Source organism: Rhinatrema bivittatum, chromosome 2, assembly GCF_901001135.1.
Source record: "Rhinatrema bivittatum chromosome 2, aRhiBiv1.1, whole genome shotgun sequence".
Lineage (NCBI taxonomy): Eukaryota > Metazoa > Chordata > Amphibia > Gymnophiona > Rhinatrematidae > Rhinatrema > Rhinatrema bivittatum.
The window spans coordinates 515,164,108-515,189,365 of NC_042616.1; the positions used below are offsets into that span (position 1 = coordinate 515,164,108).

General features: G+C 42.9%; 1 long non-coding RNA gene across 1 annotated transcript; it reads left to right on the forward strand.

Moving 5' to 3' along the window:
- Window positions 1-608: 608 nt before the first annotated feature.
- On the forward strand, window positions 609-13,062 carry LOC115086196. Its single transcript, XR_003855143.1, has 3 exons — window positions 609-844; window positions 8,333-8,418; window positions 12,971-13,062. It is a non-coding gene; the product is annotated as an uncharacterized LOC115086196 (long non-coding RNA).
- Window positions 13,063-25,258: the final 12,196 nt, after the last annotated feature.

Consider the following 25,258-nt stretch of genomic DNA (forward strand, 5'->3'; position numbering starts at 1 on the left):
CATGAGTGTACAAGAACATAAAGAGAAAGCAGCAGTTCTGGAAAGCACCATGCAGGTATTGCAGAAACAGGTGGCACAGGCCAAATAAGAGAGGGATCAGGGGGAGATTGCCGCTCTGCGTTCACCCCTCAAGGCACAGAGCCAGACGCATCAGAAGGCCAGAAAGTTTAAAAAACCCAGAGAGTCTCAATAAAAGGAAGTTAATGCCCTGCAAAGCAGGGTGAAAAAGATTTCCAGAGAGAAGGAATCTGGAAAAAGTAAACTTGGGTAACAAGGAGAATATAGAGGTGATAGAACTTTGGAAGTTAAAACTGAAGTCCAAACAGCAAAATGTAATGGGAAGTTTAAAAATCAACCAAGATGCTGAGAGGTCGGCTCTTGCAAAAGAAATTGATACTCTGGAGAGTATGCAAGAAGACACCATGAAAAAGAAACTTGAAACAGCAGACATGCCAATAAAGAAAGAGAGGAAATGTGAAAAGTTTCTCAGAGAAGCCAGACATGTGAGCTAGCCAGAGTACTACAAGAGCAGGGTGAGAAGCCTGCTAGTCTTGAGAATAATGTGTCTGCTGAGAGTCAGTTCCAAGACTCTCTTCAGCAAAAAAGAGTTCCAGGTCTGGAAAGAGAATTGAGAGCTAAGAGCTTCCAGGAAAGAAAAAAAAGCAGAATTTGAAAATGTGCAGAACAAGCAAGGACTGCTGGAGAAATAAATGCAGAAGGAGGTGGCACATAGTCTGCATAAAAAAGCTGTGAGACAAGAGGAAGGGAAACCACAGCAGCAGTACCCAAGAGAAGTCACAAGAGACCTAGTGGAGGAAAATTGGAACTCAGAGCTCCAGAGCAGGTCAGATAAAGGACTATGTATGGGTAGACACTGGGCAAAGGGCTCAGTGGGTGGTGGTGATAGTACTATCTGGGTAACCTTAATGTGTGGGGGGTGAGCTTGACCCTAGAAACCTGGCTCCAAGTCTAGCTGGCGAGAGGCCAGACAAAGGGGAGTGGAGTTTTGAAACACTACCCTGGATGAGATCCAGAGGGACTGAAAATGCTCGGACCATTGGTTCCAAGCTGAGGGGAGAAAATGTGAAGGAGAGGACTTACTACCTCTCCTTAACCTGTGCAGGACCAGACTGGAAGCCTTTTCTACCTTCAATTCCATAGAGGGAGAGGGCATTGTGGGCAGGATCCTGCTGGGCAGGTTAAGAGGCAGAGCCCAGCTGGGATCGAGAGGCCCCCACATCTCCAGGAGTAGGAGCTCCTAACCCTCTCAAAGAAGTTATATTGTAAGATTACTGCAAAGGTAGGCAGTTAATGTTGCTATTGTTTACTGTTTATGTTAATAAAAATTGAACTTGCATAAGAAAAGGCTGGAGTCAGCATGTGGCATGGTTCCTGCTAGGGATGTACAGAAGAAAAATATTTGTTTTCATTATTCGGTTCATTTTCAGGAGGTTTTTTCCCCATAAATTTCAGTCCGTGGATTGCTTGATTTTTTTCATATATGTGAAAAAACCAAATCAAACATTACCCCCCCCCCCCCCCCAAATGGCCCAAAATAAAATTGAAGCTTCCCTCCCACCCTCCCTCCTGGGAAAAATGCCGGAGCCAGGATTCCCCTCCCCCCCCCCCCCGGCCCCCAGTTACCCAGTCCAGTGGGGATCCGCTGGCAAGGACTAAGAGGAAGCCTCATACTTGTGCAGGCTGAAACAGTGGTAGGTCTCCGTGGCCTCGGCCTATTCAAGGCTGAGGCTTCGGCCTAGGCTAGAGCCCAGACCCAGGCCCAGAGTCCAGATCCCAATGCCAGGACCTTGGCCTGGACCCAGCCCAACAACATGACCCAATCCAGAGGCTGTACACAAAAATGGCACCTTCCATTGAAGAGGGTGTACCAGTTAATTTCCCTGGTGTGTCCCCAGCGGACAGTCTTCATTTTGAAGAAAGAACATATGTAACTACAAGGCCAGCATTGGGACCTGGCTTCCGGGCCAGGCTCCAGAATCAGACTTGGCCCTGGGTCGAGGCCCAGACATTGGGACCTGAACTCCAGACTGGGTCCCAGTGTCAGACCTGGATCTTGGCCTTGGCCTAAGTTGAGACCCAGGCATTGGGACCCGGCTTCCAGACATGGCCCAACCTAGGCATCATAACCCAGCATCTGGAGTGGGCTTGGGGGATGAGGCCTAAGCATTGGGACAGGGCCTGGAGGCAGCATCCGATTCTCGATGGATAAGGTAAGTGGGTGTTGGGAAATTTCCCAGTCCTGGGCCTTTGCTTGTGTTTTGGACAAGGTCCTGGCTTTGGGCCTAGGTCTAGGCTAAGGCACCAGCATCACATTCTGATGTAGACCAGGGTCCCTGCTTTGGGTCTTGCCCTATTCCTATGCAAGGCCCTGGCTTCAGGCCTAGGCCCAACAGGTGACTTTTTTTTCTAATTTTCAAATCAAAACGAAATTCCAACAATTTCATCAGAACTTAAATTGTCCCATTTTGAAAACAACCTGGAAGAAAAAAGGAAATTTTGTCTCATTTCCTATTTCATTTCTCCTGAATTCACATCCCTAGTGAGCATTTCCCTTCTCCTGTTAGAAAGAGACCCCTTGCACAGATAGAGGAAGACTGTAACAGAAAGATCATACGTGGTACTAAGAACTTTTGGAACTGTATAATTTACATATTTGATTACCTGCAGTAAAATATTTCATTTGGACACTCAAACAGAGTCAGACACATTTACGCGAGTAGGGCCTTGCGCGCCGGTAGGCCTATGTTCCATAGGCCTACCGGCGCGCGCAGAGCCCCGGGACTCGCGTAAGTCCCGGGGTTTTTCGAGGGGGGCGTGTCGGGGGCGTGTCGGATCGGCGCGGCATTTTGGGGGCGGGACGCGGTGTTTCGGGGGCGGGCCCGGGAGCGTGGTTTCGGCCCGGGGCGGTCCGGGGGCGTGGCTGCGCCCTCCGGAACCGCCCCCAGGTTGTGTCTCGGCGCGCTAGCGGCCCGCTGGCGCACAGGGATTTACTTCTCCCTCCGGGAGGCGTAAATCCCCCGACAAAGGTAGGGGGGGGTCTAGATAGGGCCGGGGGGGGTGGGTTAGATAGACGAAGGGAGGGGAAGGTGAGGGGAGGGCGAAAGCGAGTTCCCTCCGAGGCCGGTCCGATTTCGGAGCGGCCTCGGAGGGAACGGTGGCAGGCTGCGTGGCTCGGCGCGCCCTGGCTACACAAAATCAGCAGCCTTGCGTGCGCCGATCCAGGATTTTAGCGGCTACGCGCGTATCTACTAAAATCCAGCGTACTTTTGTTTGCGCCTGATGCACCAACAAAAGTACGCGAAGGCGCGCTTTTTTAAAATCTACCCCTATGTGCATAATGAACACATCTGCAAAAAATGCTGCTTTCCACTCCTTCCGGGATTACTTTCTCTCCAGCATGGTATCGGGAGCCTGAAGTCATGGAGAAAGATTAGCTCATGAATCAACACACAGAGAAGACAAGTAGGCTTCTAGCCATATTTGTGATCAGAAATAAAAGGTGGCAGTACTTACATGTAGGATGCATTTTATTTTATTTATTTATTTTTTTTAGGGAGTACAGGGCAAATCAATCAGGTAGAGGAAAAAGGTGCCAGTACTCAGCACCAGTAAGTACCTCCTGAAAAAGAGCCTGGACTGTAATATGTCCTGGAGTGTACCAGACTACAGCTATAATTCAGGTTTTCAGAGTATGCAGGCAGAAACATCATCACAGGATGCATGCTATACTAACTACCTTGGCATACTGTTTGTACAGAGAGCAGAGGAAGCCCAAGAAAGCCTAATTTCTATTCGGAGGATGGGCAGGTCTTGGTCCAAGATGTGATAGCAAATTTCTTCCAACATTATGATGAGCAGTTCAGGACCAATAATTATGCTCACAGGGAGCCCGACTTTCAAACCTATTTGCAGTACAGCATTTTTACACGGAAGTGGATGTGTAGAGATATATCCTAGTATTTTATAAACCGTGTGGTGGGAGCTGCACAGTTTATAACATATTGCATAGTTCTGATCTGAAAGTATTCCTGAATATTTCCAATGCAAGAAAATGCTTACTTTCGCTATCTATTTTATAAACATAGTAGCATAGTAACGACGGCAGAAAAAAAACAAGTGGTCCATCCAGTCTGCCCAGCAAGTTTCTTACGGTAGTAACTGCCGCTCTGTGCAGGTTTCCCCCAAGCCTGATATAAAACATACATGCATGCAATTTAGGCATGAAAAAATATAAAATGTAAATCTGTGTTATTACATGTACATGTGGAGGCACGTATTTTGTAAAGTATGCGTTTACTTTTTTAAAAAATACTTACTTGCACATACTTGAAATCACCAGTTCACCGATACCTCTGCTACTTCACCAAATCCATCTCCACCTAGACCCTTTAGCATTTCACCCTGAACCCCCACCAATTCACCCAGACCTCCCACCCAAAAAATGCTGATGAAAAGTCTGATTTTACTTGTACCAGTCAATTAGCAGATATAAAAGTATACAAATATGTTTAGTATTGTATACACTTAGATCTTTTACAAAATAGCAATTACCATGCATACTTCTCAACCCCGCCCCAGAACGCCCCTAGCTCACCCCTTTTTTCCATCAGTAAAATACATGCGCTCTCTCAACATTTATAAAATAGCACATCTACGAGTGCATATTATTATGCACGCATATGCTATTTTTATGCGTAAAACCTCTTTGAAAATTTACTCCAAAGAGTGGATCTGGACTCAAATCTTTATAGCAATTCATTGCATTGAGGTAGCTTAAGGGGAGATAGATGAGTTCAAGCGTAACCGGAGGGTCTGCAGTTGCAGACAGTCTGGAGCTGGTCCACCACTCACCTTTGAGGACTCATCAAAGAGCATAGCATGACTGACCTCACCATCCAAGGCGGAGTTAATGTAATCCAGCAGGTTCTGAGAGCAGAGTGAGAATAAAAGGTAGTCGCCCAACAGAAGGAAATCAGTAGCACCCTCTTCGTTCTCCTTACAAAAAATGTATGTGTGCTAAGCGTATTGCATCTTTTTGGGACCAAGTGGCAATCAGAGAGGAAAGGGAGAATGGTAGAGAGTGAGTGCAAGAGAAGGCAATGTTGGGGGAATAGCGAGAGAAGTGGAGGGAGTAGAATGGTGGGGGACCAGTGTGAGAATTGGTGCTTGAGAATGTGGGAAAGGTGAAACAAATGTGTGTTGTAAGACAGGAGAAGATGAAAGAAAGAAGGGCAGAAGGGGTCTGAGTCATGACATGGGGAGAACAAAGTGGGAAGTATTATCTGAGAGAGAGCATTATAGCAATTGGAGGGAGAAAAATAAAGGCAAGAGAGAAAAACCTCTCTTGGAATAAAGTAGAGGAGAAAGAGAAAGTAAATGTAGAATGAGTACTTTCAGGATGCAGGGAGATGCAAGCAGAAATTCCATTGACTTCAATGGGGTTGCACAAATGCAGAGAGCAGCTGAACAGTTCTCGTGAACATATTCAAAGACCTAACAAAGTCAACCAGAGCAACTAAGTAATGAAAAAATGCTAGAATTCTAGAGTATATAGGACGAGGTATAACAGCTACTAAAATGAAGGTGATAGTGCCTCTGTATATGCCACTGATGAGACATCACCTAGACAGGCCCGTCCATGTGTGAGGGGATAGGGGTGAATAGGGGCGACCTCCCTGGGCCCCAAACTTTGGGGGCCCAATCCATCATGGTAGCCCCTGCACTATAAATTCAGTGTTCCAGGGACTCGCTTCCTTTTATTTTCCCTGGGCCATGCACCTGGAGTTTTGTACCCAATCGTGGAAGCCTTACCTACAGACGGATACAGATCAGTGGATGCTGAAATAAGTGGTACAGCAAGGTGGTGTCTCATTTCTCCCTTGTTCCGTCCCATCTCTTCATAGCCCCTTTGTTTCTCTAGCCTCTCCTGCCCCTGCTTCTATCTTCTCCTCACCTTCAGTCTCCTGTGAACCAATTTTCCCATCACCTTCAAGAAAGCAATGTATTGGCAGTGATCCCAAGTAACAATGCTACCTGATAAAATTATACACTATCCCTTTTTGTGACTTTCATATAGCACTGGGTTTACATGGAAACTCGTATTTCAAACCCAAACTCTTATGCTTGCAATTATAATCCTCAGTCACATAGAGATGCAATGTGCAGGATTTAGTCCAAAAGTGCAAATGCCATACAATATTTCTGTTTAAATCACTATTATATTGGCTACTTATTGTTCACCATATAAAGAAAAGCATATTTATCTTCAAAGGTGCTCCAATTCTATAATGACTTATCTACTCCTGGTATCTTTTAAGTTAAGTACGCTTTTCTTTATATATATGTTATTTCAATATTTTATTTGCTGGGTTTTATTTTGTTGTATATTTCTGGGTTAATTTGTATTATTGGGAGTTAAGTTGTGTGTTGTTGGGTGAGTATTTGTGAATGGGAAGGGATTATGTATATTATTTGATATATTTTATGTTTTATAATCTGTTTTTTTGCACAGTTATTTTATATATTATTTATTTATTTATTTATTTACTAAATTTCCTTCCACTTGGTTATCCATCAATTTTGGTTACGAAAATACATGTAACAGTTAAAATGGGCTAGAAATCCCATTAAATAAATACCTACTATTTCTCTTCTTCTGCTGAACCCTCTCCTGCAATTACAGCAGGGTCTTGCATCCTTCTATCTTCCTCTCGTAACAGTGGCCACTCTCAGTTCCTTCATCCTCCATAGGCTTGGTAACGCAGTTTGGCTTCCTCCTATGAGCTCCAGACGGGCAGAACCAGCACGGGCTTGGCTCCATCTGGCTGAGAAGTCTCTCCCATGCTGGTGGCAAAGACATCCTTACTGTTGGTGGCAGGACTCCTCTCATGGATTCTCCCCTTCTGTGCAGCAGCTTGGCTCTACCTCCAAAGCTCATGCTGCAGTCTAGAGCAAAGGAGTGAAACTTCCCTGCCATCTTTCCATGCTATGAAATGTATGGACTGGGAGCACCAGTACCACACCAAAGAAGAAAGATCCTGGGCTTCCCTGAGATAGCTGGTTCTTTCTGTTTTTTAGGAGGATTGATTTGTTTTGATGGCGTGGTTGCTCTATCGAATAGGGAACATGATCTTCATAGGGATTTACCCAAGTAATTTGTTCTGGTTGAAAACTGTCCCCTCACAGTGGCTAGAATTATGTCCGGGCTTTCACAGCATGCTTACTGTTTAATCCAGAGATATTCCCGGGGTATGTTTTAGGTTGAAAGAGTAACCAGTATGCATGCAGTTTGCATTTTCAAATATACACACTCTGTTTTAGCTCCTTAACCATCTGCCCATAGAAACAGCAGGTGCCGATGTACATGGGCAGTTTGTGCATGTGTACAGAGTAAGGCAATTAAACTACAAGGACTATGTGTGCTCACATACCCAATACTTTCTAGGTACACGGGTGCTTGGAAATTGCTTCCTTTAATACCAGCTGCCCTTGACACAGAGAGAGCAGAGGCAGTTGAAATAAAGGCTATCAGAATGGCACAGAATCTGCATCATAAGCCTTATGAAATGACACATCAGGATCTAAATAAGGGCAGAAGGAAGGATATATTAGAGAAATTCAAATTCCTCAAAGGTATAAATACTGCAGAAGAAGCAAACATTTTTCAGTGGAAGGAAAGTTCTAGAACAAGAGGTCATGATATGCTGCTCAAAGTAGGTAAAATCAAAAGTAACATAAGGAAGCATTGCTTCACAGCAAGGGTGATTAGTAAGTGGGACAGCATATGTAATGTAATGTCAGTTTTGGGGATTGCACCATTCTACTTGATGGTAATCCAGCACTCACCACAAAAGCCAAAAGAATAACATAAGGTCACAAAATCATGGGATAAGCATACAGAATCCTTAGATATGAAGGTGTGAGTGCAACTCATTATTTAAATAGTTGGTCTGGAACAGTACAGGTAGTCTTAATCTGTTGCAAGTGAGTGCATATGACTTTAAATTATGTGCACAGGTTTAGAAGTCAATAATGTAGAAACCACATAAAGTTCTGGCAGTTCCAGAGACACCAGCTCAGAATAAACAGCCTCTCTTGTTACGTTCCTCCCCCAGCATGAGAAGTAGCGGTGTGCAGAGGAAAAATTTTGGTTTCAGGTTGATTTCATTTTGCTTTTTACAATTTTCCATGTATTTAGTATAGTTTCCTTTTTTGTTTTGGAAAATAGTGTGTGTTTATTTTTTTTTATACTATTTGCAAATAGTGCACACAAATGAAATTTCATGTTTTGTTTCTTTTTTATATCATTTAGTCTTCCAGTCCCCTAGAAGGATTATGCAGTGCATGCTGCAGTATCTCCTTTTTCCAGGAACTGGCTTGGTTCATCCTCTAAGAACTGTAAGTAACTATTTTCTCTGCTGAGCCAGAAGGAGGGTCAGGATCCTCATGGTTAAAGGCCTAAGCACTTAAGGGATAAAGGCAGATCAGCCCTTAGAAGAGGAGACCTAAACCAGTACTGCTGAATTCCTCCCTGACTGACTGACTGACTGACTGACTGACTGACTGACTGACTGAAAGCCTGCATTCTATCTTGGGCCTGGTGCATCTGCAATGTGTGCCTATTGGGGCATATTGATTGTTCTTACTGCTATTATTTGAGAAGGGAAGTTATCGGTCTGCACTGTGACAATGAATTTGGATGGAAGCTGTAAATATATTCTGCTTCTATAAATAAATACTGCACTATTTGGAACCCCAGTTATGACTGCATGTCTAAACTTTCTATAAGGTGCCAGTCTGGGGAATGAAAGCATTTGCAGGTTGCTCCAAGCCAGTTTCCCAAGCAGTACATAAGAACATAAGAAATTGCCATGCTGGGTCAGACCAAGGGTCCATCAAGCCCAGCATCCTGTTTCCAACAGAGGCCAAAACCAGGCCACAAGAACCTGGCAATTACCCAAACACTAAGAAGATCCCATGCCACTGATACGGAGGTTAAGAAAAGGATAACTGCAAATTGGTTATCCTTATTTACCAACCACCGTACAAGACAACCACCAAATAAGTATTCCCTTATATGTTTTAAGTTGGTGAATTGTTTAAAAGGGAAAGAGGTTTGTTGATGACTACTGATACAATTAATGGCAGTGGCTATTCCCTAAGTAAAATTGATTAATAGCCATTAATGGACTTCTCCTCCAAGAACTTATCCAAACTTTTTTTGAACCCAGTTACACTAACTGCACTAACCACATCCTCTGGCAACACAAGTACAACACAAGAGAGAGAATCCCCATCTACAGAGGGGTCTGGTCCACCACCCTTTCCAGTGAGAGAATTCCCACTCCTAGGTCCACTACACCATCTGTTCAACCAAGACTACTAAGAACCCTAATTCCTCTGTAATTGGGACATACCTGGCGCATCATAAGGGCAAGGACAATTATACTTAGTGGTATTGCATCAGGTTGGGCAGACAAATTGGGCCTTCTGCTCATCTGCCATCATTTTCTATGTCTCTATCTATATACTAATAAGGAACTATGTGTTTGTGTGCACACTTTGTCAGGGCCCTTCTCATTGCTCTACACACAGACATAATGAGTCTTGTCAGAAAGCAAAAGTTGTAGGTTTGCAGAAAAATGTGACATGTGTTCTAAAAAGAAGACTGAAAAGTTCTGTTTAGCCGCTGTTACAGCAAATGCAGTCAAAATGGCCAATGAATGGTGCCCTCAAATTCCTGCATCATGTGGTCAGCTCAGGCCTTCCTGCCCCACCCCGAGACCTGGAGGAAAATGGAGAAAGTGACTACAAGCGAGGGGGGGGGGGTGTGTCTCATCCCATTACCCCAAAAGGAGAGAATCAGTGAGTATGAGGCTGAAATGTTTAAAACAAATCACTTCCACTAGTCTTTGTGGTTTCCACCTTTGATTCAATGTACATTAATTTGACTGGAAAACACTTTCTTGACTGACTGAATGCTCCCTGGATTTTCGGAAACTTAGGGCCTGATTTATTAAGCGTTTTTCCCATAGACACAGTATGGGAGAAAAGCATTAGTAAATCAGGCCCTTACTTTGAAGGCCACATTGAAAAGCTAACCCTGTCTCTCTCTCTCTAATTTGCTATGTTTGTATGCTGGTCACTCAGACCATAACGCTCCAAAAAGCATATTTGCACTGCCTTTTCAGGGCATGTAGTGATTGATTCCATTTTTTTTTTTTAGAGTGTACTTCCAGTACCCCACCAAAAATTCAACCTCCTCACCCCCATCCCTGGGCCTTTATCTCTTATCCCCTTCCTGGGGTCTGCAAGGTAGAAAGGGGCAGGAGACATCCTCAGTTGTTCCTGCCATGTTGTGTCCTGGTTCAAAAATGGCGCTGGCACCATTTTGTTGTACAGAACAGAAACTGCGGGTCAAATCCATTTTTTAAATTTTATTTGTTTACTAATCTTATATTCCGCAATTCCATTACAAATTCAACATGGAATCCAGAGACTCAGTTATAAACCAAGAAACTTTGAGTCAGACCCAGAGAGTTCTGAACAAGCAGGCATCTTGATAGGAAAATTGATCCAGCGCCAAATTCAGAAGTCTGGCTTGACTTTAGGGTCTGTGTTAGTTAGTCTTTTTTTTTTTTCTCCATATACACTGAATGAGATAAAAGCATCAATGAATCACTCCCTAATGGCCTTATATTCAATAAATATTTTTCCATAAGAACAGAATGGGGAAAAACGTCCTTTTCAATGCTTTTTTTCTTTACAAAACAAATCCTTATTTCTTCACTTTGTCGGCATACACAGTCAAGGTTATTTTCAGTAGCCTGTGGGTAAAAAGTACAAGCAGGCTTTAGCCTGAATTTTCAAAGCAGACGTGTATATCTGCTTTGAAAATTCCTGGATTATGATAGGTACACTTGGTGACTTATCTGCGGATTAGTTTCATCTGCATGGGAACAAGTGTAACTTATCCCACACACTTTTACAAATCAAAAGTATTTGTGTACACCCCAATCCCCCTCCAACTCCACCCCCGGGAGTGCCTATTTAATAAAAATCTGCAATCAGTCATGTTCCACATATACTTTTATGGTCTTTCCCACCTGGGCTATTTTCAAAAGGCCACTTACATGCATAAGGCTGGTTTTTATGCATGTAAGTGCCTTTGAAACTTATCTCCCAAACCATTCTGTTACGCCCGGTTGCAGACAGCTGCGACCTCTCACGCTCACCTCCTTTTTCCCTGCACCATCAATCCTAGGAAGAATGGCGGCCTCCGCTAACCAACGCCGGCGTCCCCGGGACGGCGTGGGTGCTGCCGGCCGCCATCTTGTCTCTGGAATCACCTAAGCCCTGCGCACATGGCGGGATCCTCGGGGGCGTCCCCTCCCGATGACGTCAACGCGCTGCTACTACGAGATAGCAAGGAGTTTCCTCGTTGCTGAATCCGCTCCAATTCTTGGACTTCCTGTTCCAGACTTGCTCTTGGTGTGTGGTTGCTCTGGGTACCCGCTCCTCGGGGGCTCTTCCGCGTTCCTGAGTATCCGCTCCTCGGATGGCCTTCCTGCCTTGGACTACGACCTGACCCACTTCTAAGGTCACTCTCCTGGAACTACCACTGTGAGTACCTTTCTACAGACTTCAGCGATACCAGCTTTACTGAAGCGTCTCTGCGGTGTACCCCATGCCTCGGGCCACTACAGTTCCTCTTCAGTAGAAGTTGTTCCAGTACACCCTGTGCTGCGGGGTATTGCAGTACCAGCTACAAGATCCACTTCTGAGTTCCTACACCTCAGACTGGTTCATCATCATCTTCAGTACAGTCAGTATAGAGATGCTTTTAAATAAATAAAAGAGGAAAAGGGGACTTTAGTTTCAAACAGCAACCAACAAGGACATTGAATTTTATGGTCTGGGAAACCAAATAAGCATGGGGGTAACTTGCTGATGTGGCTGTTACTACCCTTAACCAATAAGGCTTATACTTGTGATGCAACTGCTTTAATGACATGAGGTAATGGGGAGCTAGACTCAAACAGCAACCAAAAAGGGCCCTGATTTTGACAGTTTGATAAATGGGGGAGACCTGTAAGGCGTGGCTGATGCTGCCATAAGCTTGCTGGGCAGACTGGATGAACCGTTTGGTCCTTTTCTGCCGTCATTTCTATGTTCCTGTGTTTCTATGTAAAAGCATGACTGCATCTTTTGGCATTGAATCTGATGTTCTATATTTAAACACATTACATTTTTAAACAAGTCAGTTTTGTTTGCCTGTAGCAATGAGCTCTCCAAAGTCAGTGTTCTCCTTCTAGAATCCCAATGGTAATGTCATTTAAAAAAAAAAAAAAAAAGGCTGCAGAAATATGTTACTGCTGCAAATGCAGGATTTGTAGTGCATTTCTCGGTTACTTTGAACATGCTGCTGGGTGCTTTTTATACATAGATGAGCAACAAAATGAATAAATGAAATGATTTACAAAGGGTTTAATGCCCATTAGTAAATCCTGCATTTGATACAGGATAGCAAAGAACATTTAAAATGATAGTTAGCCTGTTTTTAATGCTCTTTAATGACCAGGGCCCTGTATTTGTTAACAGGGTAGTTGGCAGCCATGGTATGTGACACTGTGGTTTTGAGGCTTCTTTTCACATTGCCCTGTGATTCTTACCTCATGGACAGCTGCTCTCAGCGTCTGGGGGGCGATAACAGCACTGTGAAGCGGAGAAGCAGAATAGCATCTTAATGAGGCCAGAATGTACAGCAGAGGGATGCAAAGAGGCAGGCTTAAAAAGATAACTGCCTCACTCCACCAGAGGTCTTTAAGCTGTGTGTTTAGCTGTAAGGGGGGAACTGTTAACACAGATTCCTGATCATACTTGCTGACATCCACTAAGGAAAAAAAAAGTCTCAGGCTTATAAATACTGTATTTCTAATTCTTTCCCCAGAACATTTCTTGGACGGCTTTGCAGAATCAATGAATGAAATCCAAGAGCAGCTCAGAGCTACTGTACACTGTGAGGACAGTTTTCAATGCTGTGTATGTAGGCAAATAGTGATTTACGTATATCGGGAAAATTGACCAAAAATATGTGACTTGTTCATCAGGTGCTTACTTCTAGCTGCATTTGGGGAGGCATTCCCAGGGAGAGTGCATCTTGGGCAGGACAGAAAAATAACACGTTTGGACGATAGTGTCAAGTCTACACGTGTTATTTTCCTTACAAAATCTACCTGCACAGAAAGGAGGAGCAAAAGTCAACAGGCACTTTCTATCCATGGCAAGTTCCAAAGAGAAAGTACACATCACTCTCTCCTTGAAACTTGCTGCAAAGTCTGGGGGTAAAAAAAATACCTTTTAGGCTTTGCTCCAAAGCAAACAGTCAGAAAATTTCCCTCTGCATATAAAAGAAATGAGTTGAGCATATATATTCTTTTTGTTTTAGACAATGTAATAATAAGCAAGAGGGTAAAACCTGACAAATGTTTGTAGAGATGTGCGAAGTCCGAGCCTTTTGGTTTGGGCTTCGTAATTCCCACAGTTCGGGCCTTTTAAATTCGGGAAGACCCAAATTTCGGATTAGTGCGTGCTAACTCCCCGTTAGTGCGCATTAATATTTTTTACGTTAGCATGCACTAAACCCGAAAATGAATTTTTCCCAAAATTTTGAGAAAAACTCGTTCGGGTTTCGGGCTCCCTGAACCAGGACGAAATAGGCAATTTAGTTGAAATTGCCTAATTCGTCCTAGATGAATGCACATCCCTGTTCTTTTGTTCAGTCCACTGTTTCCAAACTGAATGAATGGTACCTCTGAAAATGCCTGAAAATTTTTGTTTCATTAGTTTTCAGATAGGCAAGGAAAGCTGCAGTTTATTTCTCATCAAGCCAGATTGCAGATTGGGGGATGGAGCAAAGAAAAATGGAAGGAGGAGAACCAATTAAAGTGAAGCACTTTTTCAACCAGGCTATGTGACTTTCTCATTTTTTTTTAACCTAAAAGCGAATGAGAAACTTGACTTTGAAAAGTCACCCTTTTGTTCAGTCATTTCTCTATTGGATTTAGAACAGAGGTGTTAAAATTCTGAAGCTGTTTCTCAAAGTCAAAGAAAAAGTTAAATAAAAAATGTATAAATGAAGAAGAAAGCAAGTTTGACTGCTGTCTATTGTCACAGAGTCACTGTACTATGTCAGAGAAGACATTGAAATCTGTTGATTATTTCAGGGTTACAACATCATTCAATAGGTGTAAATTAAGGATGTGCAGAGACAAAAATTTTGTTTCGGTTCATTTTTTTGTTTTATAGGTCACAGTCATCCATAAGTTCATTTCAAATAAAAAAAAAAATTATTCGTTGTTGCCATTCGTTTTTTGATTTACATTGAAGTCAACAAGGGAAGCAATCATTAGGCCCCCCATTGACTTGTTTGTAAACCTTTGGGGCCGATGTAATAAAGTGTGCCCAGCTTAGTGCACAGCTTAACGAGCAGTTGGGCGCGTGTCTTGGATGCATGGACATGGACATCCCGTGCATGGAAATGGACATCCCGAGATGCATGAGGGTATCAGCACATCCAAACTCGGGTGTAGATAATAGCACTCATCACATGTAAATTCCATGTAGATGAGGCTATTAGCTATTACCCCGTGAGCAATAAATTACCACTTGCCTAATGCGCCTTGTTAACATGGCAAATTAAACGCCAGCCCCTAGCTCATCCTATTTCATGCAGCACCTTTTACCTATTGTATCTGGTGCCCAGGGGATGTGGATGTGCATGCATTAGGAGAAAAGAGACACTCAACATGAGCACCTGTTTTTACTGCGTGCTTTTATTGCATCGGTCCCAACGAAAAGGATAGTGCCAAGTCCCATTGCCGAGGCCTGGACCTGGTGCCCAGCCCAATGCTGGGTCCCATCGGGCCTAGGACTGATGCCAGGGCCTGACCCAATGTAGAGGCCTGGGTGTGAAGCTGGAACCTGACCTGAGGCCGAGGCCAGGTCCCGCTGCCAAGGCACAGGCCCAACACCAGGGCTCAAGGCCAAGTCCTGTTCCTGAAGCCCAGGTCCAGAGTCCAAGACCAGGTCTTCTGATGTCTTCTTTCTTCTTGGATAGAAAAAAAAAAGATGCCATTCACTGAAAGGATGCTCTAAAGTGACAGCACTATGGCACATTCTTTCTGAGTGGATGCCATCATTTTGATGTACGGCCACTGAAATGTGAAACCGTATATCAATATGGAGCTGTCCTCTTGGGAGGAAGGTAACCACAATGGCATCACTGTGGCACATCCTTCCAGTGGATGATGTCATTTTTTGGCATTGTAAAAAGAAAGATTATTTTGGAATGCCTGGTCCTGGACCTCCAGGCCTAGACATTGGACTTGGGCCTAAGCCTAGGTGATGGGACCCAGCCTCTGGTCCGGCCTCAGCATCGGGCCTAGGTCTAGGCCTGAGCCTCAGCAATGGGACCCAGCCTCATGCCGAGCTCTGGTAACCTAGTCCTTGTCAATGGGACTTAGCATTGGGCCTGGTCCTAGGCCTTGTCCTCAGCAAAGAGACCTGGCGTCATGCCTAGACCTGGTCCTGGGTCTCTGTGTTGGGACCTGGCTTTGGGCCTATTCCTTGGCAACAGAACCTAGCCTTGAGCCATGGCCTGGCATTGGGTCTGGGCCTAGGTATGTGCTTTGGTGACCCAGCATTGGGCCTGGGTCTAGGCTTGGGCTTTGACAATGAGACCCAGCCTCAGGCCAGACCCTAGAATGGCACCAGGAATGGGGCCTGGACTCAGCAAAGGCACCTGGTCTTGGGCTAGGCCCTGGTATCAGGCCTAGGCCTAGGCTTGGGCCCTGGAGATGGTACCCATGCCCCGATGTTGGACCTAGGCTCAGCCCACACGAGGACCTTTTTTTTTTTTTTTTTTTGGGTAAATGTACGAATATGAAAGTACCTGAAAATGTTGGGGTATTTTTGTCAGAGGCTATTTTCAGTTTGTTTCATTCTGAACAAATCACAAATGGCCTCTTTCTTTGCATTTTATACATTACTTCAAATGAATTCACATCCTTTGTAAGAATGTGTCTACAGCACAGTAGAGAGAGAGAGATGTTTCACAGCCGTGATATAAAGCAGTTACTTTGACTGGAGCCAGGTACAGCAGCCTTTCATCTCTGACTTTCAGTATGTGGAAAGGAGTCAATGTACTGTGTGTGTTTTTCTTCCACCAACTGTTTCAGTTAGTTACTTCTATAAGTATGTAAGCAGCAAGCAGACTGTGACATGTTTTGTTTATGATAAATGTGACTGTGTTCTGCTGTGTATGTGTCTACTCTAGTGCTGCGTGTGCAGTACACTACAGTCTAACATTGAAACCCCCTCGTCACTACCAGTGATCGGAGTTTTTCAAATTCCATCATACCATAGGCATAAAAGGGTAGCCATAGCAACAACAATGGGAGAGAAAGAAAAAAGGCTTTTTTCTCCACAGGGATCTAGTAGGACCAGCACAAGCAGCACTACTTTTGATAGTAGTGATAAGACTAGAGTCCCCTAATCAAGATAAAGAGAGATCTTTTTAGGAAGGGAAAACCAGCTTCAGAAGCAAGGTCAGGTAAGAAGCTGGAATAGCAGCTACCTGCTGCTGTCTCCACTGTTACTAGGGTGTAAGGTCAGAGTCCGTGGAAAGTAGCATCAGCATCGGCAGTGGTGGGGAGATCACTAGGAGTGAAGCACACAACTAGCTCAGCACTTCCCCTGTTTCCTTCTGAGCAGTGCCTACGGCAGATATATAAAGAAAATACAAATTCAGATGACTCGTGTATTTTGGGGAGCCTAGTTACTAGCATGCTATCCAATGAGCAGCCCCAGTAGGCAGCAAGCCCAAGAACATATCCCAGAAAGTGCAGGTAGTGGAGAGTGTGAGAGATTCCCCTGGCCTTCATGACTTATTTCTGGCAATCAACATGGGTGTGGCTTGCTCCCTGGGGCATCATGATTGAATGCACATGATGAAGATGGTAGAAATCCTGAAGCCCTTCAAGGATGCCATGGAGGATTTAAGTTCCATAAAAGCCAGCATGAGTGTGGTTAACGTCATAATCAATATTCTGGAGAAGTTAGAGCATCTCCCGCACAAATAGGGAGAAGGTATTACCAGCGGCATGTTTTAGCAAGGGGAAAAATAACATGCATAGATTGTATTTTCTATTGTACCTGCAATCTTTTCCATTAAAAATGTACCTGTTGCAGATATTTGCATTTGCTTTTTCAAGTACTTTGTACCCACAACATGTTTCAAAGCAAAGGTATGTGCATACCTCAGTTTTGAAAATTGGGGCAAAGTCCACAGCTTAAAATCCCTATGGACTTTGCCCCAGAATGCATAGTTTGAAAATTGCTCCCTAAATGCTATGGATGGCAACTACTAAAATGAAATAGATCGCTCCTGTCAGTTTATTTTGTATAAATGGTAATGGTAAAATCATGCAGACCACTGGTGATCAAAATTGATACTTGATGCACATGGGATCTCAAATTTAAATTCTCATCACAACTATTCAGTTAGCCAACAAACGACTGGAAATCAGTCATATTACTTTCCCCATGAGGAAAAAACTAATATGTCCTATAATTAATGTAAGCAAAATATCTGCTGAACTGATGGATTATACTAGTCCTTCCCCTCTCTTCATCAGTGTGCAGAAAACAGGAGGGGATAGAATAGAGTTTAATAAAAGGCTGTGCTGCTCTCTAATCCATACCTCTCCCAGATATCATGCAAAGAATAAGAACGGAGAGGTGAGATTTGAAGGAAGAGATCAGAACAAGGAAATACTGCTGAGCTCCCTAATCCAGCCCCTCCCCTCCCGTTCTGTTCCTGTCATGACTCTTCTCCTCCTCCTGCTGGCTGGGATCAGCTGCAGTGACAGGTATGAAATGGGGATGAGGGAGAGAACAGGTGAGTGGAACTGGAGTTGGGGGCTGTAGAGAGGAGGAAATGAGAATGGCATTATTGTGGTGGAGGGCAGAGGAGTGCATGGGCGATCATTGGGAGGGATGAGAGGAGGGGATCAGCTGGTAGGTTGAGAGGGCTGGGAGAGCAAAGGAAGATCATTTTAGAGAGGATAGAAGGGCTGAGAGGGGAATCATTGGGAGTGAAGGGATCAGCTGGGGGCAATGGGTGTCAGAAAGGAATGGGTGGGAGGCCGTTTTTGTATGTGTGAGAGAGAAGGGATCTGTGCCAGATGTATTGTGTATGCCAGACTGGGTTGGAGTTTAGAGAATGGTTAGGGGTGTAAAGAAGAGGCAGGACTGGAGAAGAATGGCAATAACTCCCTTTCCCTCACCACTGCACCCCATAATTTGGCTCCTTCCTCCCTTCATCTTGGATTCTATGCCCCCAGATCCTGAAATCTTCATTCTTTCCTACTTCTCCCTTCTTCCTGGGCTGGATTTCCAATAATGCTGCCTTCCAGCTTGCATGCATGGGAGCAGAAAGTATCAATGGCCTTTATCATGTTGCTGTAGGGAACTACATACACTATGGTTCACAAAAGTAGGTGACAAACTCCAACGTGACTGTATCATATGCAACCAATCTTGTGTATTCTGATATACTTTTATCCACATTGGGAACAATTCACATACTTTTAGCAGCATTGAGAGAGAGTAATTTTCAAATGGATGATTTACATGCATAAATCGCTATTTTACATATGGATGTAAGGAGACTCAAAAATCAGTCCACTCCTAGTAGTATATGTCCTTGGTTGGTATAGCAATTGTGGCCTCAGCAGGTCATCCTGCCAGCATAGTGTGTCAGATCTCAGCAGGATCTGCCCCATAGTTTGATGTCAGTGTATTGTATATCTGTTGGTGTAGTGTACCACTCCCCATTTGAAGGAGTATGAGTGTTATCAAAACTCCTGTGCCCATGTGATACAGGGGAGAGGGAATCGAGAATCAGCCTTAGCACAGGGCTGAAGGAGCAGATGTATCTCCTTGTGGAGGGTAATTGGTGGGCGGCAGGGAAGGTCTGGGAGAAGAGAAGCAGGAGAATTACAGGATTCCAGAGGGGTTGAAGTCCTGGGAGTCCAGAGTGTGCTGAAGGAAAAAGTTCCTGAATTAAGAAGAGAATTTCAAGAGAGCTAAGAAAAGGGGATTCTTCAGAAAACTGGATGAGTGTACCAGGAGAGGAAAATCCACGGAGTCAAAAACTGATCTGGGAATTCAATCAAAAGGCGCTAGAGAGAAACAGAAGTGAGAGACTGAGGAAGAGAGAAGAAGATTCCACCACTGAAAAGGTACTGGGAGAGCCCAGGGAGGAAGGTTACCTGCCCCACAAAGAGCTGATTAATTTGGGAAATGGTGTGAGAAGAGACCATGCTTAGGTTTTTGTACAAATTTTGGACTTATGTGATGCACCGCCATGGTGTTCTGGATTTGCTGGATTTTGTTTTTCCCTGCCACCAGTTTTCAATAAAGATTTCATTTTGAATAGCAGCTTTGGAGTAGAAAGTGATTTTTGGTGTGATTGACTAATGTGCAGAAGAGCCCCAGAATTAAGAAAACCCTAAAGGCCTTGAAAAGACTTCGTGCCAGTGATATGTCTCTAATTATTACCATGGAAGAAGAGTTTGCTGTAGTACCCGATGTGCACACCAGCCGGCATGTAAGCCATTTATTCAGAGTGAGATCTCTGGAATAGAAAGCTTTATATTACTTTTGGGGATTTACATCTTTTTGAACATACATATTTTGTCAAGATATATTTCTATCACAGTAAGTCATGTTAAACAGATGTTAACCACTTGTGTGGGCCCCTTTGAATTGTGTGTCTCTTAACTGGTTTTCCAGCACTGCATACCTAACACCACAGTCTATAACGTTAGGGTACAGAAACACAACTGACGTTTATATCTGGGAATTCCCGGGTACTGCAGTCAATTTCATTATGATCTGTACAGCATGGATTTTCAAACCTGTTTCATGTTATTGCGTATTTAACAGTAAACGTCAGTATCGTCCAGGCCCACTTTGATGATGTATCGCATTTTATTACCCCTTCAGGTCGGTCATATGTTGGTTTATTAAGGGAATTTTACATTATGGTCCAGCTAGAAAAACACTATAATGGTCTTAAATTGAAATTTTTTCGCCCTCTTTATTGACTACATTTTTGTTTCATATTTGTAATCCCTTCTGAGGTATTCAGATTACTGGGAGCCAAGGGTGGGGGCGGCGGTATCACCCTAGAAGAAATAGACGCCCTGAGCCCAATGACTGGAAGGGGAGTGTAAGAGTACGGCTTCATAAACCTGGGGCAGGGTAGGGCAGAGTCTCCTGGCAGCCCTCATACCATGCCGGGGATACTCCTCTGGGAATTCCTGGGCAGTGATGGCAACTCCAGACCGTCCAGTTAATCACACCACACTGACCAGGAAATATAAATGTTTATGGAACAGTTTTACTTAAGCAGCATAAGGGCAAACAAAGAATGGAGAGAAAATACCGTCAATGAAATGAAATATACATAGGTAATTAATGAGCGTTTCAACAAGCTGACAATTTGGTACCTTAGAAATAATCAAATACCATTAAAACAGGATGCTCTGCCACATAGAAAAATAATTAGAGGCAAAGGGAAAGCATTTGTCTCCTACTCAAGACAATTCTACCAGAGCCCAGGAAAGGGGGAAAAAAACCTTCACCCCTTTCTACAAGTACATATCTCTCTTAAAATATTAACCAGAGTCCCTTTGTATACAATTCCTTGAGCGGGTAAATATTCCCCTGGAATGTGGTCTGCACACTATGATGAAAAAAGATGGGGTTCTCAATGTTTTTCTTGTGGTAGTGATTTACCCCAAACTCAAGAGACAAGTGACTATCACAGAGTTTTGTTGTCCACATGTCCTATACTTGATAAAGTGTCTTGCCTCTCTCCCTATAGAATTTATTGGCAGTAGGAAAAGGATCAGAACTTACAGTTATCTCTGTCTCCCTCACCTCCTGTAGTAAAGCTCCCATTCCTGCAGGATCAATGAGATGGGGTCTCACTTTTGGCACATCTCTAGCATGGGAAACTCCCAGTACCTCTGACTCCCCTCTGGCACCCTCCAACTCTGACAAATGATACTTCTCCAAGGGCCTTGCTCCCTTCCTATCTCTCTGCAACCAGTGTGGTCCTGCTATCCTCCAGAAAACCTGAACAGCTCAGAACATTTTTTGGGGGGTGAGCTCTTTGTGTATCTGCATAAAACTCCATGGGATCAGATCAAAGACAAACAGGAAGTAAAAGTCTCATTGGCTCATCAAGTCACCCGGGCTCAGACTAAACTATGGAGCATGCATGTCATCAGCAGCTTCTGCCAATTAACCCTCTGACTGATGGTTCTGCTTTGTTCTGAAGGGAACAGCCAGTGGTGGCAGAAAGCTTAATACCTGCAAGCTGTAATCTAATTATCTGTATTGTTCGCAAGGGGGGGGGGGAGTTGAAATGTAGTTTGGTGAAAAGTTCCTCTTTCTTCTTTGAAACATGTCCTTTTCTTTCCAGTCCATAAAGAGTTACTAGCAGGGGGTTTTGTAAGCACATGGAAAAGTTAAAGACCAGGTAGAGGTCAAGTGGATTTCAGAATTTACAGCCCCCTCACTCATAAAGTTTTCATTCCATATTGACTAAATGATAATTTAATTAGAGTGATCATTCTGGATTTGTTTCATTACTTTATTTTGGTTTTAGATTGCTCACAAATAGAGTTTTACTCAGCTGAGCTTGCAATGTGTGCTGATTAACAAACAGTGCAGCTGGTTGTGTCTTTGGCCAATAATTAGATAAGTGTCTTATGAATGATACATGGGAGGGGGGGGGGAGGTATCTTTTCCTCAATACTGATCAGATGTATTTTATTAACCTTTATTCAGAAACAAAGGGAAACATAATTAAGTACACACTTTCATGTTTTAGCAGATGAGTTGTATTTTTGCAATTAATTGCATCTGATCGACTCTTGTATTCCCTATTCTTTCAGAACCCATAATGAAAATCTATTGAACCACAATATACACAATTATTAATATACTGATGGATTTCTTGTCCTTGATTTGGATATTACTCTTTTTTGATTGTTTTATTCATATCATGATATGAATTTATTATAAATATACAAAAATTAATATATTTTCATTAACCTTCTTCATCTGTTTATCTTAAATTCAGTTTCCTCTATGAAATTGTTTTAAAAGATTTACAAATAATGCTGTGACAGTAAAAGTAAGACATTTTATTGATGATTGTATTGGAAATGTTTCTTATTTTTAAACTATTTATTTATTGAATTTAAAAAAAGAACTACAACAAAATATTGCAGTACATGCAAAGTTTTCTTATGAGAAGCAAAATAAACAAGAAAACCAATAAGAAGAATAATATTATAAGAAAAAACTAAAGTCCATAATTGGAGAGACAGATAACAGATTGCAAGCATATCTTGTAAACTCAGCTAATCCTTCACAATTAACAAATAAAACTTAAATTTCTATATCGCATTACCTTTATCATCAAGGAACATTTTTAATTGTACAGAATCATAAAAAATAAGCTTATTCCCTTGATATATTATTATACACTTGCAGGGAAATTTAAGAAAATATGAAGCACCCAAGCCTAAACTCTGGGATTTTAATTGTAGAAATGTTTTTTTCTGCAACTAGGGCAAAAGTAACTATCAAGGTTTCTCTAGCGATTATATCATCTTGAGAATTTTCTAATGAAGCAGAAATGTCTAACCTATCAGATGAAACCAATATGTCAATGTCTCCTACTTGAGAGGCAGGCAATTTTTTTTTTAGCAAAAATTAATATACTTTATGTAAAGGACGCATGTTTTGAGGCAATATCTTCAAAATCTCAGTAAAATATTTTTTAACCATCTCATGAAGAGATACGAATCTACTTCTGGGAAAATTAACAAAATTTATATTTTTATATCTAACTGAATTTTCAAGATTTCAAGTCTATTACAAAGAAACATATTGGAGGTAATTTTCAACAGAGTTATGCGTATAATTGTAACATACTATCATACCAATTTTCAAAAGTCATTTACGCAAGTAAAGTGCACTTACTTGAGTAAATCCTATAGACAATTCAATGGCATATATTGTAGCAAATTTCAAAAGCCCACTCGAATAAAGTGCATTTACTCAAGTAAAAGCCAGTTTTACACATGAAAATGCTTTTTAAAATCATACCCTTTATCTTTACCAAGGATCCTTGAATAGATGAAACTTCTAAAACATGATTAAAAGGGATCCTAAGGGAGGGCAAGATGGCCGCCGCATAGCAAGATGCAGGTCCCTCGGCTCCTGGAAAGTCTAAAGAATATTGCCTTTTTCCTCATGATTTACCTTCCTAAAAATGCCTCACACAAAACATAAGGCTAAGATACGTGAGATTACCTCTATACCAATTTCTTCTACAAGACAACCTGGAATCGAGGAGGCCTTCGGGACAGCCATGCAACAGGAACTGGTAGGAGGGGGCTGCAGGAGATTCCATTGAAGGGCAGCCAGTGGAATCCCGGCTTGATGAAACATCCCTCAGTCCTGGTGTGCCAACTGTTCCACCTCCTCTAACAGGCCTACATAGAGATTTGGGGGCAGAACATCGAGAAACGCCGACAGAATATTAGCTAACCCCAAAGACCTCGCTGCCCCAGAGATGTGGTGCTGGTGACCTGCCTGCTTTGGAGAGCCCGTTGTCTCAGGGCTCCAGGGGTGCGAGCGAGGAGGAATCGTGGTCGGCGTTGGAGAGGCAGCCTTCAGAGGTAGGGAGAGAAAAGTCCGAATTAAAAGTCTTAATACCACTGCATTTGGAAACGCCAGAAAAAATAACATTGGAGTTAATATGGAAGGCAATTACAGCTTTAAGTAAAAATGTTGTGGACTTAAGTAATACTGTTAAAGAAAATTTAAGGAAAGCTCAATTGCAGGAGGAAAAGACTATACAGATTGAGGCAAAAGTGAAAGAAATTGATGTGGAATTTAAAAAAGTGAAAAGTACAAAGTGAGTTAATAAAATCGGATTCCAGTGTGAAGAAGAAAGTGGACTTTTTTGAAAATGAATTGAGGAAGCCTAATCTTAGGTTCCTTAACTTTCCTCGAACTAAATGGATTACAGCTAAAGATCTTTTAAAAAGTTATTTTCTAAACATACTGGGACTTACTGAAGCAACTATTCCAATTTTGTCAAAAACATTATGGGCCAGATTTTATAACATGCATGCGGGCGTAGATTTGTTCGCGCCGGGTTGCGCAGCCACGCGCATGTTATAAAATCCAGGGTTGGCGCGTGCAAGGGGGTGCACAATTGTGCAACTTGCACGCTCAGAGCCGAGCAGCCTTCCTCCGTTCCCTCTTAGGCCTCTCCGATTTCGGAGCGGCCTCGGAGGGAACTTTCCTTCCACCCCCCAGCACGTTCCCCTCCCTTCCCCTATCTAACCGGCCTCCCAGCTCTAACTAAAATCCCCCCCTTACCTTTGTTGAAGTTAGGCAGGCGTAACTAGCGCGCACCAGCTCTCCATCCCCCGGCCCGGTGGCTGTTCTGGAGGCCTCAGTCCCACCCCCGGAATGGCCCCAAGACTTACACGCATCCTGGGGCTTGCACGCACAACCGAGCCTATGCAAGATAGGCTCGGTGCATGCAGGGGGAGGCAAGGGTAGGTTTTCCAGGGTTGTGTGTGTATCTTACACACGCAACCATTTGAAAATCTACGCCTATATATACCATCAAAATCTGATATTGGAGATCAAGTTCAGGAGTCAAATGATAATCTTTCTGAAATATTAGAGAAATCGTTTGAAACTAATATAGAAATGAGGTCAACTCTATTGGTAACATTTACTCAGGTAATGGACAGAGATTTAATATTAGTTATATTTTCGAAAGCAACAAGTTCTTTTCTATGGGAAACAAATAAGAATCTTTCCAGATATAACAAGAGCGATGCAGGAAAAAAGGAAATTATTCCTAAGTATGAAAAGTGAAGTAATAGCAAGAGGCGCTAAGTTCTATCTGTGATTTCCATGCAGAGGTCTAATTATTTTTCAAAATAATAGATATGTCTTTTCTGATGTGGATCGATTAAGACAGTATTTGGACTCACACTCCTAAAAACCTTCAGATGGAATTGGTTAAAGAAAATATGATTGCATGATGCTATGCTATTTGTAATTG